This window comes from Sphaerodactylus townsendi, linkage group LG07 (assembly GCF_021028975.2).
Source record: "Sphaerodactylus townsendi isolate TG3544 linkage group LG07, MPM_Stown_v2.3, whole genome shotgun sequence".
NCBI lineage: Eukaryota > Metazoa > Chordata > Lepidosauria > Squamata > Sphaerodactylidae > Sphaerodactylus > Sphaerodactylus townsendi.
The window spans coordinates 77,634,477-77,653,811 of record NC_059431.1 but is presented as its reverse complement, the minus strand read 5'-3'; the positions used below and the strand labels follow the sequence as shown (position 1 = coordinate 77,653,811).

Below are 19,335 nucleotides of genomic sequence, written 5' to 3'. Positions count from 1 at the left end.
ATATAGAGATGGATAGTATTTAAAATCTCTTAAACATCTAGGAGAACCTAGATAACAAGCTGTTTCTGTCACAAAATATAGCCTACAACCAGACAAAAGGCGCCTGATAATGGCAGTCCTTTTCCTGAACAGCATCCATCCACTGGGTGTTAACCATGATTGTAGTTTCTAGTTGTAGCAAGTAGGTCAGAAGGATTCATATATCTCTTATCACTTAGACTTTGCAATTTGACTAGAAATAGCAACCAGAAATAATTTGGGAGGGAGGGAAGACAGTACCCATGCTATAAATCTGTGTAATAATCATGAAATATAACACCCTATTCTCAGGAAGGAAAATTTGTTCAAGATGATTAGCATGCATTTATGTTAAAAGTATCCTTTGCATTTATTGTTGTATGAAACTGAGCAAAGACAATAAGGGAAAGTCCTTCACTAGAGAATGAAATCATATCAGAACAGGTAGGCAGAGGAAAGGAATCATAAAGCACAACGATTAAATGATTTCACCCAGCTCACCATAAAGTACGTAGCAAAGGAAAACATTTATTTTTTGCTACCTTGATGCCTGTTCCCCAAACAGTTTTTCATGAACAACAGAAACCTGAACAAAATGATAAAAAGAAACATCAAAGGCTGTCATTTTAGCACAGTTAGGTACTCAGTGAGGGAGGTGAACTAAGACCTGGGTCAGTCTTTTCACTTTGCCCACCTTTGCATTTCAACCTTTTCAGATTTCAAAGGCAAACCTGCTAGTGTCACAGTGGAAAGAGCAACATTTGGTATGGCAACAGCAGATGCCCCAGTTCACTCCATTGAGGGCAGCCGGTTTAGAACAAATCAGTTCCTCTTTTCATCCTCTATAGTGGCTGGTTAGCATAAACCACTGGTGAAATACATGTCCTTTAATCAGCGTCTAAGGGCCCTATGTTCCTCTCAAGGTTGCCAAGCTCAGATTCTGACAAGGTCAGAGCTCCTCAAGGTGTGGGCCTGATGACCTTATGTCTCCTAGGCTTCTTGACCCACATACAGTTTCCTTTCTCTAGTTGTGTTATCTTGCAACCATGGCTTTAACAACTTTTAGCCATCCTGTGAGAATTTGCCTAAGCCTTACCTGGTCATTTCCTTATTTGAAGTCCAAGCCTCCATTGCATCTTGTTTCTCCTGGCCTTTGAATATGCCCTTGTTTCTGTCTGTTCTCTCACTTCCTTTAACTGGCTCTTATCACATTCCTTGCCTGTTCTTTCTCTTAGCCTTCTATACACTACTGACTTTAGGTCCAGTGAGTTTTTTCACATTCACATCTTCTTCCATTAGTGGTTTGTTTGATCAGCTTTGAGATTTTTCCGTCATCTTAGTGCTACACACCTATCTATTTTGTTTCAAAATACTTTGACTGCTGTGGACCACTCTGTTTCTCACCCCCTCTTTGCCCTAGCATCAGTAAATATTGTTCATTGAGTTTTCTAGCATGCTGTCTCTAAATAGTCTGTTAGAAGGAAGGGGGATTAGCAATTTACCTTTCTCTTAATTTACAAAGGTGGAATGCCACAACCACGTTTCCCTAGTACAGTGATGGCGAACCTTTTTGAGACCGAGTGCCCAAACTGCAACCCAAAACCCACTTATTTATCGCAAAGTGCCAACATGGCAATTTAACCTGAATACTGAGGTTTTAGTATAGAGAAAATGGTTGGCTCCAAGGCTCGCGTTACTCGGGAGTAAGCTTGGTGGTAGTCGGTGGCTTTGCTTTGAAGCAACTGTGCAACACTTCAAACGAGTGAATCATGACCCTAGGAGGGTTTACTGAGAAGCAAACCCCATTGCCATCAACCAAGCTTACTCACAGGTAAAGGATCACGCTTTCTTCCCATTAAAATTAGTAGGATTTAACAGCGCTTAACAGAGTTGCCTACACTGTTTCCCCAAAACTAGGTCTCAGGTTTAATTCTAATAATCTCCCTGAAATAATTACACTATTATCACATGACAAACTCTGTGCATGTGTGCCCACAGAGAGGGCTCTGAGTGCCACCTCTGGAACCCATGCCATAGGTTCACCATCACTGCCCTAGTAGATAGAATGTTTGTGACTGTTCCATGCTTTCACAACACTTGCCAATTAGGCAAGAGGCTTTTGCCATTTCACAAGAAATAAAGCTGCCTGTTCCTTTAGCATATTGTAACACAGGCTGCTTTGAATTCATCTCATCCCTGAAAGCTTAGGCTAAAGCTAAATTGTGATATTATGTGCTTCATACAATATTAACTAGCAATAACAGGGAGCAAAATAATTTACTGTTATCACAAAACCTAGATCCATATAAGAAACTTAAAGGTGGTGATTTTAATTTGCCTCACAGTGTGCAAAGAAGCTGATGTATGAACATGTGCTTCTTCCAAAGATTTCCTGAAAATTAATATGATCAGGAGTGATTAAAGCAGTGGCATTCTAGCTATGTTTAAAAATCCATGTGTTTCATTGTCATTATACTGAATAATGAAAGAACAAGGGCGGGGATGGGGTGGGGATGGACACCATTGTTTAAAGGATTTGCAGGACATTTCCAGTTGCAAATGCGCTCTGACCTACCTGACTCTGGATAATCATTGGATAGGCTAAATTAGCAGAAAAAGGACTCCTGTCCTCAAGGGGAGATAATGGCATCTTCACTTGGATTTACAAGGTATCTCCTATAAATCACTTATATGTGAAATGACAAATGAAGTGATCTGAATGACAAATGGTTTTTTACAGTCTGTTGTGACAGACTGCAAGGCATATGATTTTAAAAGTGCATTTCTGTCTAAAACAACTTACTGTTTACCAGTGGCGTAGCTACCATAGGGAAGGGTGGGGACAAATGACCAGGGCGGGCCCCTGTTCAGTCCCTCCCGCTTCCCTCCTCAGCCAGCCTTGGCCCCACCAGGCTCTACTTTCAGCCAGTGGAGGCTCCGCTGGCTGAAGGTGCGGCTTAGTGGGGTCGCTGCAGGGTGCCCTTCAGCCTGGCCCGGTGGAGGACACAGCTGAGCACCAAGGCTGCAGCCGGGCACCCCTCGGCCCCACCAGGGGCAGCGGGTGCGGGGGGCAGGGGGCGCGGGGGGCTGTGCGGGAAGGTGCCATTTTGCCCTGCTACACCTATGCTATTTACAGTCAGAGTGAGGTAGAAGGGCCTAGGAACAGGGGAGCCACCTGATTGGCTCTGGTCTCCTGCAGTCAGATTGGCCAAGTAGCTACCTGATGTAGAAGGAAAAGGAGGTTAACTCCTTTTCAGAAGAATCTATGCTGCTTTTTGGTCTTGAGCGTTCCTGCTGCTAAGTGCGGTCTGCCTTAACTCTGTGTGAAAAACGAAACATCGCTAAGGGAAGTAGTCAATGAAAGTGTGGGACTGTTACTGATATCAGCCTGAGTGCTGGGTGAAAGCAAATATACTCAGACAAAGTATACTAATGGAAGGGTTCATTGGAAAGTCAAGCTGTAGAGCCATAATAATCCAGGATAGGAATATTTGCTAGTGAGAGAAGGATTCCTATATATCAGTGATGGCGAACCTATGGCATGGGTGCTAGAGGTGCCACTCAGAGCCCTCTCTGTGGGCACGCACAAACAGAGTTCGTCATGTGGGGGGGAATTGCCCCCCACACACAAACATTTAGGCTGGCCTGGGTTGCTGGACTTGATGTGCGTGCACCTCAGTGAGCAGGGAGGACTCAGTTGGCAGGCCTGGTGCCTGTGCTCCAGGTGGCTGCTGCCCAGGGGTGGGGAGGGCAGAGGCGGCAAAGATGCTAGAGAGGCACAGAGTGGCGCATGTGGGACTTGCTGGAGGCTACAGCTGGCTGGCCCCTGCTTGAGGGGGGTAAACAGGTTAAATTGCCACATTGGCATTTTACGATAAATAAGTGGGTTTGGGGATGCAATTTGGGAAATCGCCCCCCCCCCCCCATCTAGGCTAGCCTGGGCCGCTGGGCTCGATTATTAGCATTAAACCTAAGACCTAGTTTTGGGGAAGAAGTGTAGGTAACCCTGTTAAGAGCTGTTAAACCCCACTGATTTTCATGTGAATAACTAAAGTGCGATCCTTTACCTGGGAGTAAGCTTGGTTGCTGGCAATGGGGCTTGCTTCTGAGTAAACCCTGCTAGGGTCATGATTCACCCATTCGAAGAGTTGCACAGTTGCTTCAAAGCAAAGCCACTGACTACCACCAAGCTTACTCCTGAGTAACACATGCCTCAGAACCAACCATTTTTTCCCTAAACTAAAACCTCAGGTTAAATTGTGGTGTTGCCACTTTGTGATAAATAAGTGGATTTTGGGTTGCAATTTGGGCACTCAGTCTCGAAAAGGTTTGCTATATACCAATGGATCTGGGGTCCTGGGATTTACTTTGGTTTATGTTTTATTTTGAGGATTTTTTGAACTCTGTGGGCTGTGTGAGGGTACTGTGTGTATGTACCAAGACAGTGTTAGGAGCCTGTAGGGAAAAAGAAAGCAAAAGTCATTACCATCTGTAAAGTTAAAAGAACTGTACAAGCCTCCTGGCTTATATGCCTCATCAAAATCCATCTCCAAGTTATTATTTCTCCCTTTATTTTATTTTAGAGCGCCTTAATTTATTTATTTATTTATTTATTTTATGAGGCTTTTATACCGCCCCATCCCCGAAGGGCTCTGGGCGGTGTACAGCAGGTAAAAGCAACAACACAGAATTAAAACGTTAAAAGCAGCGAACAATATTTAACAAAGAAATAGGAATACAAGTGGCGTCCAGCAGCTTAATTTTAAAATTCCCTCCCCACCCCCACCCCACCCCACCCCCCAGAGGGAGGCATAGTGGTCTCATTGGTTGGCAAACGACCCAGATGTCAGGGTCGGACGAGGGCCAGGAGGGCCAGGAGGGACCCACAGGATATTAATGAAGACTGTGCTTGAAAAATAATAAAGTCAATGGGCATCCTTCACCTTCTGGGCTGAGGGGGAAGTGCTTTCAACCAACGCTAGCATTTTCTGAAACACCTCAGTCCCTTTGGGAAAAGACAGAAAAAAACCTGACAGGATAAGTCAGTGAGTGAGTTTCCTGCCTGAAAAAGATAAGAAGGTGTGTGTGTGAGAGTGTGCCTGGGTGGAACTCTTGTAGAATCTAGGAGACCCAAATTTGAATCTCTATTCTGCCACAGAAACTTGCTGAGTGACTTTGGGCTAGTCACTCTCTCTCAGCCTAATTTACCTCATAGGTTGTTGTTGTGCAGATAACATGAAGGAGGGAAGAATGATATAAGCTCATTTTCCCCATTGCAGAAAAAGTGAGGCATAGATACAGAAAGCATAACTAATAGCATTTGATTAGACTCTATTAGATATAACAGCTCAAAGTTCTATTCTCCTAATTTAAAGCATTTGAGGACCAGTAACTCGGTTCAATTCACAACCATCTGGCCTGTCTTTGCAGCACACTTGTGAACTGCTTATATTCCTCATACGGCTTGAATATGTGTCCGGCAAACCTGCAATACTGCTAGCAACAGGAATCATCATGCAGCATGAAGCAGATCTCTTAACATTCCTTGGCCCACAGGCTGGACACAGGTATTTGAAAAAGCAGCTCAGCCCAAATCCACAAAGTCAACATGAGCTATTTCACATTCAGTAACTGGGCGAGCTATTCTTTTTGTATTTACATCTTAAGTACATTTAATTTTAAACTCCATTTGATAGTGAGTATCTGTTCACACATATGTATTAAAAAAGAAAAAGAAAAAAGAAAGCTCTTCCGCGCTTGCCTAAAACAAGGAGTTTCAACTCATAACAGTGACTCGTTGAGAAGCTTAACAATAGACACTGAGCTGTGACGAAGCCCTGAGTATTGCGCCTGCCTTCCCTCCTCGTACCTATTGTACCCAAGCTTTGAACCGGTATTTCCTGTTGCAGTCGCCAATCAGTCAGGAAGGAGGATAAACGGAGAAAAGGGCGGAAAAGTTCCTGGTTGCTGGTGCATAACACTGGAAGCTCCGCCTCGGACGATGGCCGTGAGCAATGGCCAGGCTGTGTTTGAACATGATTCAACGCGACGACGATTCGAAATCTTTGCGGGGGGGGAGGGCGACGACACACACACACCCCCCCTGATAAATTATTAAATTGGCGCCCAGTGCTTCAACTCCCTCCTATCCAACAGATCGGATAGCATGCCCCCTCCCTTCAGAAGCAGCCCTTTCCCAGGTTCCTCGATGCATATGTTGTGAACATCCTCTGGAAAAAGAAAGTCTCGCCGCTGCTGTCAATATGCACGCTCGGAGGTGGTTCTGCAAGCAGGTGCCCCCAGGGCTCCGATGGTTTTCCTGCGTCTATGGCCTTTGCTTTCTGTTGAGGCCCCACAAGGGGTGCAAGTGACTACGCTCACCTGCTTGCTGCAACTTGAGAGCATTGCCCTGAATAGAAAACATCTCCAACTTTTTTTCCCCTTCAGAAACAGGAAATAGTCTGACTCAGGAAAAAAAAAGTACTCAACAGCAATAACACACCCTTCCCAAGATATCCCAGGCTACTTCCTTATCTGGCAGCCAGGAGACCGGGCAGAGGTAGGAAAGGAAAAGAGGCGAGGCCACTACCAAAAAGCCCTCCAGGTCGGCTCTGTAGGAGCGCTGCACGTCTGGAGTTTCGCCCTCCAGCCGTCAGGCGAGTTTCCAGTCCGGATTGTTTTCCACTCCAGGTAAGTATACCTCTTGGGAGTGTGGGTGTGTGCTCGTTCTGAGTTGCTGTCCTTTCACAAAGGTTTTGTCACGCATGACACCTTTATATAAAAGGAGGAATAGGGCGCATGTGAGGAGAGGTTTGTGTGAGATTCAGCTCTCCATTCGAGTATTCTGGTAATCTGCTCTCCACTCGCCCACTCCAAGGGAAAGGTCTTGCTTTGAAAAGTTATGCTTTACAAATTCGGAAGTGTGTGAGGGGTTTTGTTTGTTTTTTACAATATAAATCTCTGTTTGAAAGAAAAGTCCGATTTGTCACCCAACTCTGGGAGGTAGAGGAGGGTGTGGGAAACAAATCGGATATGTTTGGGGAAATCATCCTCTAGATCTAAATATCTGCTCCTGTAACTCCATAATGGGTCTGCCTAGAGTTCATTTAAGGAGGGAGTGTAAATCTAGATTCAGGTAGTGAGGCTTACACCCAACTGTGGTTTACTGCCTCCACCCCTTCTTTAATTTGTATTAGCCATTGTTTGACCTTTTCTTTCCTGTTGGAAGCATATTTGAGTGTGTTGGCTGGTGCTGGTGGTGTCAAAGGAGGCAGTCTTTCTTTCCTCCTGTGATGCTTGTTACTTGAGTAGGGAGACATGAGTGTGATTGGGTTTCTTTAGTAGGATTAAGGGCATGTATGTTTCTGTTTTATTTGGACACCAACCATGCTTTAGGCATTCAATAAGAAGAGAAACTACTATAGGTTCCACTTCTAAAATGTGGAATTCAGCCACATTTTAAAATATTTTTGCCCGTGGTTATAAAACATTCAAAGTGGCTTAAAAATACTCTCTGTTCAAAGATACCCTAACATAAAATAGTGTTCTGTCATACTCAAAATAAAGATATTGATGGGATGAATTTTCATTTTGTAAAATGATGGAGTATTACAAAGCTGTAACTTGAAGGGGAAGCTTTACAGAATATAATTGAAATGTCCATGGTTTTGTACCAATAGATGTTGCTGTGCACTTTGAGTTCCATAAAGGTTTAGTATTAAGACAAAAACAAACAAAAACACTTGTTCTAGGTAGACAATGCCATTTTGCTTCTGTGTGAGTAGGTTGAGTGCTGTCTTGTCACTTCTGAATTATAGTGACCCTGTAGATTAATGTTTTCCAAGACATCCTATCACTAACAACCATGTCCTTATGGAGTCAATCCATCTAATGTTGGATCTTCCTCTTTTCTTGCTGCCTTCAATTTTTCCTAGTATTATTATCTTTTCCAGTGAGTCTTGTCTTCTCACAATGTGATCCTAGTACAGTGATGGCAAACCTTTTCGAGACGGAGTGCCCAAATTGCAACCCAAAACCCACTTATTTATTGCAAAGTGCCAATATGGCAATGTACCCTGAATACTGAGGTTTTAGTTTAGAAAAACGATTGGCTCCAAGGTGCGCATTACTCAGGAGTAAGCTTGGTGGTAGTCGGTGGCTTTGCTTTGAAGTAACCGTGCAACTCTTCCAATGGGTGAATCATGACCCTAGGAGGGTTTACTCAGAAGCAAGCCCCATTGCCAGCAACCGAGCTTACTTCCAGGTAAAGGATCGCGCTTTAGTTCTTCCCATGAAAATCAGTAGGGTTTAACAGCGCTTTACAGGGTTACCTACACTGTTTCCCCAAAACTAGGTCTTAGGTTTAAAGCTAATAATCGAGACCAGCGGCCCAGGCCAGCCTAGATGGGGGTGGGGGGACTCTGTTTGCGCGTGCCCACAGATAGGGCTCTGAGTGCCACCTCTGGCACCCGTGCCATAGGTTCACCAACACTGTCCTAGTATAATAGCCTCAGTTTACCTAATTTAGCTTCTAGGGAGCAAGTTCAGGGTTCATTTGATCTAGAATCCACTGGTTTGTCAATTTGGTGGCTCACAATACTTGTGAAACTCTCCTCCAACACTATATTTCAGATTTCTTCTTATCAGCTTTCTTCACTGTCCAACTTTTGCACTAATACATAGTAGTAATGAGAATACTATGACATGCATTACCTTGAACTTGGTCACCACAACACATGCTTGCACTTAAGAATCTTTTCTCGCTTTTTCATGGCTGCCTTATCCCAATCTCCACCTCTTTCTGATTTCTGGGTTGCAGTCTCCCTTTTGGTTGTTGATGGAATCAACATTAAAGCTGTGTAATTCTCCAAGGTCATTACTTTAGTTTTCTTGATGTTTAACTGTAGTTCTGCTTTACTACTTTCTGCTTAAAACTCCATCGTTAAATGGAGTCTTTCAAGCCTTCACTCTTTTCTGCCAGAAATGCAGTGTCATTTGTATCTACAGTATGGTTATATGTACTCAAACAGAATCCAGAAAATAAGAATATGGTTGCTACAACTGACATCCTCCCAGAAGACTTGCTAGTTGTGCATAAGTGTATATATTATGTAGATATGTTTGGGAAAAGGAAATTTCACATTGAAATAACTCGTAATCAGTAAGGTTTCTGCTAGCAAAGTGATTAAATTAATGGGCTTTAGAAGGAGTAACTGCACAAGGTTGAATTTTCAGTTGTGTGTGTGGGAGGGGGCCGGCACCTGGACATGGCCCACCCACCCTTGCGGAGGGAGGGGGAGGGGTGCTATGGAAGGGGAGGGAAGGAGGGTAGAGTGTGAGGGGTGGCATGCAAGGGAGGGGAGGGGGCCTGGCATCTGGACATGGGGCTTCTTGTAAAGTAGGAAAGAGAAAATGAATTTTGAAACAGATGCTAAAAAACAAAATCCATCCAATTCCTATTGGTAATAGAATTAAATCTTGGATTGTTACAGGTCTGTACATTTGGTTTTAAAATAATGTAAACATCTATGTATTATTTGCTAATGATCTAGTTTTCTGGTGCTACAAAGCAGCAACAAAGAGGGCAGCCAATGTGGAAAACCAGTAATGGGAGAGACTGATGAGATTCAAAACAGCAGCTACAGTGTATATTCAAGCACTATGGCTAAGCTCCTATTTAAGGTCTTTTCCCCCTTCTTTCCTTTCGCTGACTCTTTCATCTTGTTCTTTTCTAACAGGAAGCTTCTAGATTAGTTAAGGCACAGTAGATGTAGTGACTCTTGACATGCCTATCCTACATGTTGGGTAATGGTGCACAGTCTGTGCTTTTTAATCCCCAGATCTGTGCTGGATTTTGCTGAACTTTTGGCTTTTTAAAGGACAGCCTGAATAAATAAAGTGGGACAAAAGTATTCTGATGAAAGCCTTCCTTTCTACAATCTAAAGGGAAATTAAAGAAAAATTGTACCAAAATAAAGAACTGAGTTATATACTTCATAAAACTGCATTGTTCAACTCATTTTACCATGGATCAAATAAAACCATACAAAACAGCTAGACAAGCACTGCTACTGCTACATGCTGCTGCAGACCATCTATTTTAAGTTCGTTTTTCTAATTTTAATCCTTGCAGGTTCCCTTCCATAATCTTACACGATACCATCTGATAGATCAAGGACAGCAGAAATAAATTGGAGGTGCAATTAATAATTTGCACTTGTCTTACTTTTAATTAGATGTACATTTGAATAAGCATCTTCATTTCATTTCTAGCCTAACTAATTACATATGTGACCAGAGCTGGACAAGGGTAACTGTGTATGGATTGGTACAGGTATTATTCCACACTGTAACTCCTGAGTAGTCATTGAAATGGTCTTCTATGTTTAGCAATATGAAGAAGAAGAGTTTGGATTTATATCCCACCTTTCTCTCCTGTAAGGAGACTCAAAGTGGTTTACAAGCTCCTTTCCCTTTTTTGTGAGGCAGGTGGAGCTGAGAGAGTTCCAAAGAACTGTGACTTGCCCAAGGTCACCCAGCAGGAATGTAGGGGTGCGGAAACACATCTGGCTCATCAGATAAGCCTCTGCTACTCAGGTTGAGGAGTGGGGAATCAAACCTGGTTCTCCAGATTATAATCCACCTGCTCTTAATCACTACACCATGCTAACAATTTACCCATTCAGGGTGTCCCACTTCAGTGTCGTGGTAGACAATTTATTCCATTTTTATGCAGTGGACTGTTAAGCTGGATTTCAAAGGTATATTTTATGTATATCATGCTTTTACCTGGGCCTTCCAGTGGTTTTCCATCCTGACTGATACACATGCGTAGTATTTATTTATTTACAGTATTTATAATCTGCCTTTCTCACTGAGACTCAAGGCAAATTATTCAGTGTCAGTCAGTACAATCAACAGGATTGGAGAAAAAATAAGATATAATAGGTCGAGGACTGCAGAAATCTTAAACTGAGTAAAAGTCTGAAACTGAGGCCCCTTCCGCACATGCAAAATAATGCGTTTTCAAACCACTTTCACAACTGTTTGCAAGTGGATTTCGCCATTCCACACAGCTTCAAAGAGCATTGAAAGCAGTTTGAAAGTGCATTATTCTGCATGTGCGGAATGAGCCTGAGATAAAGCATAAGTATTGACAGCTTAAATGATGAAGAAATTATGTAGGAGGATAATAAATACAGCAACAGATACGTGTACTGTACGTAGTAATATAGTCCACATCCCTTTCCCTGAATCAAACGTCTTTATGTAGTGGTTGTGAAAAGTAGTGTCGAGTCACAACTGACTTAATGGTAGTCCTATAGGATTTTCAAGCTAAGTGGCATTCAGGGATAGTTTGCCTGCCTCTATGTAACAAACCTGGATTTGCTTGCTGGTCTTCATATTATATTCTATCATAGTATAGCCCTATTACCGGTATAAAACTATGCTCCTGAATAATTCTGTTTCACATAGTTTGTGGAATGCCTCAAGAATGGTAGTCTTCCTGACATCAGCAGGCAGGCTGTTCCACAAGGTGAAGGCCTCAACCGACAATGAATGTGTATGGGAAGTTGCTGATCTTGCCCATTTGCAGGGTGGTATCTGCAGAAGACACTGTTCAGATGAATGAACCTGTCAGGATGGAACATAGGAGGGGAGACAGTCTGTAGATATGAGTGTCCAAAGGCCATAAAGGGCTTTGTATGTGACGATAGGCACTACCTTGATTTGAACTTGGTAACTGATAGACAGCCAATGGAGACACTGAAGAATGGGATAATATGCATGTTCTTTCTACATTCAGATAGTAATCAAGCTGAGGTATTCTGCACCAATTGAGTATCCAAGTTGACTTTGAAGGGAGACCTATGTAGAATGTATTGCTGTAGCCTAGACTTGATGTGACTATGGTGTGAATCCAGGTGGCCAGATCAGCTGTGTCAAGGTGGGGCATCACCTTCTGGTCTAAACAGATTAGAATAAAATGTTTTCTGCAGCTTCTTCTCAAGTAGTAATGTTGGATACCTTAGTGCTGCACTTTCTTGAACATAACCATGACCCTAGTGACGTCATCTTCTGGGGTATTAAAAAAGTGGTGCATTACCATTTACAAGATGTTACTCAGAAAGGAAACATAATAGATCCTCAGAGTTTAGCTCCGCAAGAGTTAAATGAGAGCTTAGATTTTTATGTTTCTATCTGCTCTGAAAATAAATCTTGTTGCACACTGGCCATCATGTTTCATTATCTTATTATGGGAACATGTAAAGAGATGCTAATTTACAGGTTTGTTAATCTCCTTAATTTTGAGTATGTTAAGAGACTTTTTGTATCATGTTTTGTATAATTTTGTATAATTATTGTATAATTTAGATACTTTTTGTATATTAAACTGTACATTTTTTGCTGTCAAATTACATCTGACTTATAGAGACATTCAGAGGGGTTTGCCATTTCCTTTTTCCACATCACAGCCCTGGGATTCCTTGGAGGTCTCTTATCCAAATACCTGCAAGGGTCGACCCTACGTAGCTTCTGAGATCTGATGGGACCAGGCTAGTCTGGGCTATCCAGGTCAGGGCTTTGTACATCTAGTGACTCTTGAAATATGTATAAACAGTTTTGTTCCAGGTCCAGGATGTGATGTAAGCTTTTAAAGACTGTGGGAAGTGTATTGGAGTAGGAAAAATTGCTTCAAATTATTCTGTCCTGTTAGCACTCTTCTGCTTTCACAGCTAAGACTATGCTAGAAAACGAGGAATCTGACTGTTAAGCAACCCCCACCCCTCCAATTCGCCCTTACAGCACAAGAAGGTACAAATAGTCCTTCCCTGCAGAATGTCATAACCCCTCTGATGGAGGAGTCTTCGAGGTTGGTGGCTGAAGAGGGCCAGAGGGACCATGGAGGGATCCGCACTGCAGAGGCCTCCACTGGGAATAAACTACCAGTGGCCACTCTGCCAGAACCTGCATGACAAATCTTGTCACCAGACTCCAAGCCTAGGCCATGCAGGACTTGATCCTTGCCTGTAGCTCCCTAGGATCCTCTCTCACTCTGCAGGAATGGTAGAGGAAAATGACCCAGGCTGAGGAAGCACAAAGGAGGTAAAGTGCCATACTAGCAGCACACAACCCCACTGTAGAACTGGAGCAGTGCACTGGCACTTCCTTGCAGGATCCTGGTCAGAGCACAGTGCAGCCTCAGGAGCTCCAACGCCTGTTGCAGTGCAGCTGTATCCAATTACCTGTCAGCCTTCTTAGGCTGAGGACTGGGAAGAAAGCCTTGTTGAATCAAGCAACTACAGACCTTTTTGGTTCCTGCACTCCAGACCCTGGCAAGTACTCAGTCATCTACAGAGTTGAACTCTGACTCTCAAGGAGACCAGCAGACTAGGAAGCCAGACCACAGAATGCCACTGAAGTTTGTGGTTAAGGGAACAGCTTTCTGTGTACCAGCCCTGGATCTTATCATTTGATGCTACAGGGCAGTTTCACTGATTGACTGCTGAAATTCAGTGCTATGTTGCCCCAACAATATTGGTTCATTTAGTCTGGTAGTCTTGATCAACTGTGCTGTATGGGGTATTTCTTATTTGTCCTCTTCCTCCTCATGATTCCTTACAAGCCAGTGTGACAAACCCCCAGAGGGGAGGTGGTTCCAAGTGAGCGACAGCATGGAAATGGTTAATTCTTGCCTGGTCCTGATTGGCTGGGGGAAATTGCCTGGGGGTAGAAAAAGGAACAGCAAGAGTCCTGAAGGATTTTGTTTTCTGGAAGGGAGACTCCTAGAAAGGAGTGTGAGCCTGAAAACCTGAAAGGGCTACCAAAGAAGTAAAAATTAGGGTGACCCTAGGCGTGTGTCATTGGGGCTTATTTACTCTCCATAAAGGGGAGGTATCCTAGATATGGCTGCAGGGAAGTTCCTGGGGGAGACTGGTCAGTTTTGAAGTGGAATACCAGCTTCCTGAGGGGATAGCTGGGACCCTTGTTGGTGTAAGCCAGTGGATACGGGTATTCTAGGCAGGGACCCAACCAACTCACCTTTGGGCTTAGGACCATATGAGAGCCTAAATACTAGCTTGACAATGAATGACAATACATACTGGTACTTCTGTTTTTCGTTATATTTTTTATGAGTTCCTCAATCCTACTAAGGGAAGTTTAGCTTTACCGTTTGTTTAAATAAAATATTTTGTTGTTGTGCTGTATGGCGATTCGGGCTCTGGTGCTGATTATTCCAGAGGTACTCAGAGGAAAATGGAGAATAATTCCTGAGGAGATAGCTCCTCCATTTTGGGGCTTATGAAAGGGGAATTACCGTTCCCCCCTTTTCGGCATACTTCAGCCCACACCACTTAGTTTTTGTTTCCTATTTTTTGAGTCATAACTGTAAGAGTAGCCCACTGTGGTATATGAAGGAATCTTGGGTTGGCTGGAAAAAAATGTAAAAGATGACCCAAAGAAAGATGATTCCTGGAGTGGCTGAAAAGATTTGCTTTCATCTAAGAAAATAAGTGGTAGAACTTCAGTTTGGATTGTATCAGTTCATAGCTTGTGCAGCTTCAATGAAAACCATTATAATTGGAGATGAGAAAGGACCTGTCATAAAAATATCTGTGATATGTTTGAGAAAATTTAGATTGGAGAACTCTCTGTGATGGCAGCTGTATTGTTTGAAACAACATTAGAGATTCTTAAACAACTTCAGATCGTGCTTTTCTAAAAAGAGAAAATGATACAACATAGATTCTCCCCTTCCCATCTATTCTTTAATATTGTTAAAGTCAAATATTGGGGACTGTAGTATGTAGGTCCTACATGGGGTAGATAAAAATCAATGACTTTTTTTTGAAAAATTGAAAAAAGGATTTTTATTTAAATCAGATTTTTTCCTTTAAAAACATTTTAGTAAAAATCTGATTTAAATAAAAAATCTTTCTACAGATAGTTTAAATTAGTTTTCTGTTTAAAATATATTACAGTCCAAAGATTATTCATCATGAAATTATTAAAATATATTACAGTCCAAAGATTATTCATCATTTAGTCTTACTGACAAGGGTCTTAAGTCAAATCTACCCTTTTAGATTTGACATGATGGGTTCAGGCATAAGCCTTGGACTTGAATGTGGCCTCAGTATTGATATTGCCACCTTAAGGGCCAACATGATTTCTGGGGTATAAGCCTTAAAGAGTCAAAACTCTCTTCATCAGTTATCTGGTGAATGTAGGTTTGATGCCCAAAAACTTATATCCTGGAAATTTTGTTGGTCTTTAAAGTGCCATTGGACTTAAATTTTTCTCTTCTGCAGCAGACCAACATGGCTACTCTCCTGAAGCTAAATATCTGTGACTTCTTAAAAAAAGAAAAGTAGACCTTGTCCTTTGGTTGTGATGGATAGATTGTATGAACAGGGCTTATTCCATGAAGTTACACATGCATAATTCTCAGTTCACATCAAACATTAAGTGCAGAAGAAAAAGTGTAAATCCAAAGTTTACCCAAACATATATAGAATCTGTATATTAGTTCCCGGTATAAACTGACTTGTTTTTAAAATAAATATTTCTTTCTTTCCCCTGTATCTTTATTCAACACAAGTTGTTTTCCTTTCCCCATTTCATGTCTCACTGTCAGTATAGCCCCCACCAAGTAAAAGATGGGAAAGGGTTGTGACTCAGTGGCAGGGCAGTTGCTTAGTATGCAGAAGGTCAAAGGTTCAATCCCTGGCATTTTCAGGTAAAAGATTCTGGAAAGCAGCTGCTGGTCAATGTAGACTGTTACAGACTGTGAAAGACCAATGGTCTGACTTTACTTAAGGCAACATGTAGTCAAAAGTTTTTTGTTAGGAATGTCCTGTTTCCTTAACAACCCAAAGTGGTGTACTCTCTACCTAGGAAGATGAAAGCATTGCCTAGGTTGATCTTGTCACAAGCATTGCCTATGTCACAAGATCTTGTAGTTTGCACTTCTGTTGTCATATTGCTTGTTTTTGTTTGGAATGCTGTCTCCTTTAGTTATGTGAATCGGTGACTGTTATAACACATTGTTTTTAACTAGTAAGTATTCAACACTGACTCTGTGCTATTGAAATTAGATTTAAGTGCTCTTTGCAGTTGCAACTGAAAGAAGCTTCCAGTGAAACTAGCCACACCCCAGTGCACACAATGAGAAAACAATGAAGCAGTTCTTTGCTTGTGAGCATGAAATGTGGATGCCAAATAATACATGTACCAGTTGGCTGTTACCCCTCCTCATTCAAACATCTTCTTCAGCAGCACTTTCTGTCTAACAGCCAACAGCTTTGACTTGGTACTCTAGTGCAATTTTTTATAAGTTGGTTCTCAAAATCTCTGGGAACTTTTGGGCTGCTTTAGCTAGGGAGGTTTGTTATGTAGCAGTTGAAAGGCTTTCTATAAATGAAGCAGTTGGGAAAGAGGACACTAGTCTTTATCTCTTGTTTGGGGAAATAAATCCCTCTTAACCTAGGTGACACCTTGCCTTCCTTTGTGCAGAAAAGGGAATGTATGCTATACTTTTTTCTTCTTCACAGAGACACAACTTCCTACTGAAATATTTTTATGCAGTCTGTCCAACTACTAACTCTGCTTAATGTGGAGACAGATGGTATAGTGTTGTCAGAGCAGAGAACATGGGTGTTCCTGTGGTGTGCTGAGGGTCACAAGCCAATAAAACTAATGTCTCACAATTAAACAATATTTGGACCTTCACTGTAGGCACTTGGAGCCACAAGTCCCTATTGTATTTAGGGTTGCCAACCTCCAGTTGAGAGCTGGAGTTTTCCTGGAATAAAAAACAATATCCAGACAACAGAGATCCGTTTCCTGGAGAACACGGCTGCTTTGGAGGGTAGACTCTATGGCAGTGGTGGCAAACCTTTGGCATTCCAGATGTTATGGACTACAATTCCCATCAGCCCCTGCCAGCATGGCCAATTGGGAATTGTAGTCCATAACATCTGGAATGCCAAAGGTTCGCCACCACGGCTCTATGGCATTGTATCCTGCTGAGGTCTTCCCTCTTCCCAAACCCTGGCCTCTCCAGGGTCCATCCCCAAATCTCCTGGAATTTTTAAAGCCAGAGTGGCAGGCCTTTATTCTTCCAAGTTCTGCACTAGCGGAGCATGTTGGCATAGCTCGCCTTAATCCCCTGGCTGTTAGAAGATCAGGCCTTTTAGGATACCAGTCTTTCTTTCAAGACAGATACCCAAAAAGCAAGGTCTGAGGATTTTTCTTAAGCCTGATCAACTGAGGAATAGACAGCTTTTGTGCTGGACTTTGCCCCTTGGATCTATCAGAAACTGCAGTGCTCTGTCACTAAATCTGTAGAAGTAACAGGATTTTAAAAAATATTCTTGGAGTTGGCTATCCTCAGCCTTGCATGAAGAACTGAATTAATATGTTGGCAGTCCTAGGAAGATACAAATACCCTGAGAAGTTTGGAATAGTGTCCTGCTGTGACTGTGCTCATTAGCTAGAGCTGCATTTGCTGAAAGTATATGTTTCTGGAGGTTTAAGAGAGCATTGCGGCACATAGTTCAGCTTGCAAAAATCCCATCAAAATCAGTGTGATTTAAACATTAGCTGTGTCCTGGATTGTTCCCTAGAATTAGAGTTACATAACTATTTGTGAGAAATAGCCTAAGGTTTCTTTTTTTGGTAATCTAGCCCAAAGTAGGATTACATGCCAGCCATCCATAGATGTGGGTGAAACATTAGGAACAAAAACTATGGTCACATAGCCCAGAAAACTCACAACAGCCAGTTGATTCAGGCCTTTGACAGTACATAACATGGTATGTTGGAAAGAAATGGATCAGCACAATGGTGGGATTCAGCAGGCTCACACCACTTCGGCAGAACCAGTTGTTAACATGGTGCTTGTAAACAACCAGTTGTTAAATTATTTTAATCCCACCACTGGAACCGGTTGTTAAATTGTTTTAATCCCACCTCTGGATCAGTGGTATGTACTATGCCTGAATTGACCATGTTAACACTTGTCAGTTGCCAGGCAGGGAGAAATGGGAGTCAGATTTCCCAGTTGAGGCATTTTCCAGCTTCAGACCATGTTCCCCTGAACTCTAGGATAGGGCAGAGTCAGACAACTGTGCCTGTATGGTTGGAAACAAAAATCTCCAGACAAATGATTGGTCTAATGAAGTCAAACTTTTATATTTGCAAACAGAAAGTTGGGGGAAGCATACACACACTGAAAATTTATGTACATATGCCCCCAGAGTAAAACGGTATGAAAGTATCGTTTTTATTAGTCCTACGTTGTGCAATATGTTTTTTTAAAAAAAGCATGTGCTAGCTAAAAGGATTTCACAAAACCAGAATGATAATTTTATTCTCCCCTCCCACATTTAAAAATCTGGTAAAGCTGGTCAAGACAGACCAAAGCAAAATAAAAATGCCTTCACAGAATTGTTTTTAAGTGATTTTGATTTACCTCCAGTCTTACTCATCAGGTAGAGCTCTGCCTTACTTCAGTTAAAAATTTCTACCTATCTACATACTAAAATGCACAGATCAATTTTTATCTGTCCAGTTTATGAGATATTTCTGTTGTTTATCACTAAAGGGAAATCTGTCTGCGGTCTGTATAACAAACCACAATCTCTTTTTGTGTCAGGGTATAGTGTGCAATAAAGAGAGAGCAAGAAGACCAAGCAGCACTGGTCCTAGGGGCACCTGTAGGACAAGGAGTAAATTTAGTAAGATAAATGGGATTACTTGCTAGTTCATGGGATTATATTGAAGTAAGCCATCGTTGATCAAATGCTGACTGGTTCAGGTGTTTTCACAGGCAGAGGACTGAAAAATTAAACGGCAATTTCAAATCTCATTTTTAAGAATAAAGATCAAATTATTCTCTGATTTGAAAGAGGCTTTCTTCGAATTTAAATACACAGCGAAACCTTCACAGACTACGTGAGCATTCACATCCATTGTAGTTCTAATGGTTTAAGTTTCACAATTTGAAATGCTGTCTCTTATTTTCCTTTGTGTAAGCACTTAGTGATTTATAGGGTTGCCAACTTCCATTGCTGCTCCTGGAGATCTCCTGGAATTACAACTGATCTCCAGACCATAGAGATCAGTTCCCCTAGGGGGGAAAGTGGCTGCTTTGGAGGGAGGGTTCTGTGGCATTATAATGGGCCAAAGTCCCCTCCCTTCCCCAGCCCCTGCTGTCCCAAGACTCCACTCCCAAATCTCCAGTAATATCCCAAGTTGGCAACTGATACATTAGAACCTTTTTGTTGTAAGAAAAATACGCTAACCATTCCC

At 42.2% G+C, this 19,335-nt stretch overlaps 1 protein-coding gene across 1 annotated transcript in view; it reads left to right on the top strand.

Moving 5' to 3' along the window:
- The first annotated feature begins 6,505 nt into the window (after window positions 1–6,505).
- The window catches only part of TJP2 (tight junction protein 2), an 85,741-nt gene continuing 72,911 nt past the window's right edge, over window positions 6,506–19,335 (top strand). The window contains exon 1 of the mRNA XM_048503153.1: window positions 6,506–6,708. The gene's annotated coding sequence lies outside the window, so the exon portion shown is untranslated. The remainder of the gene's footprint in view (window positions 6,709–19,335) is intronic.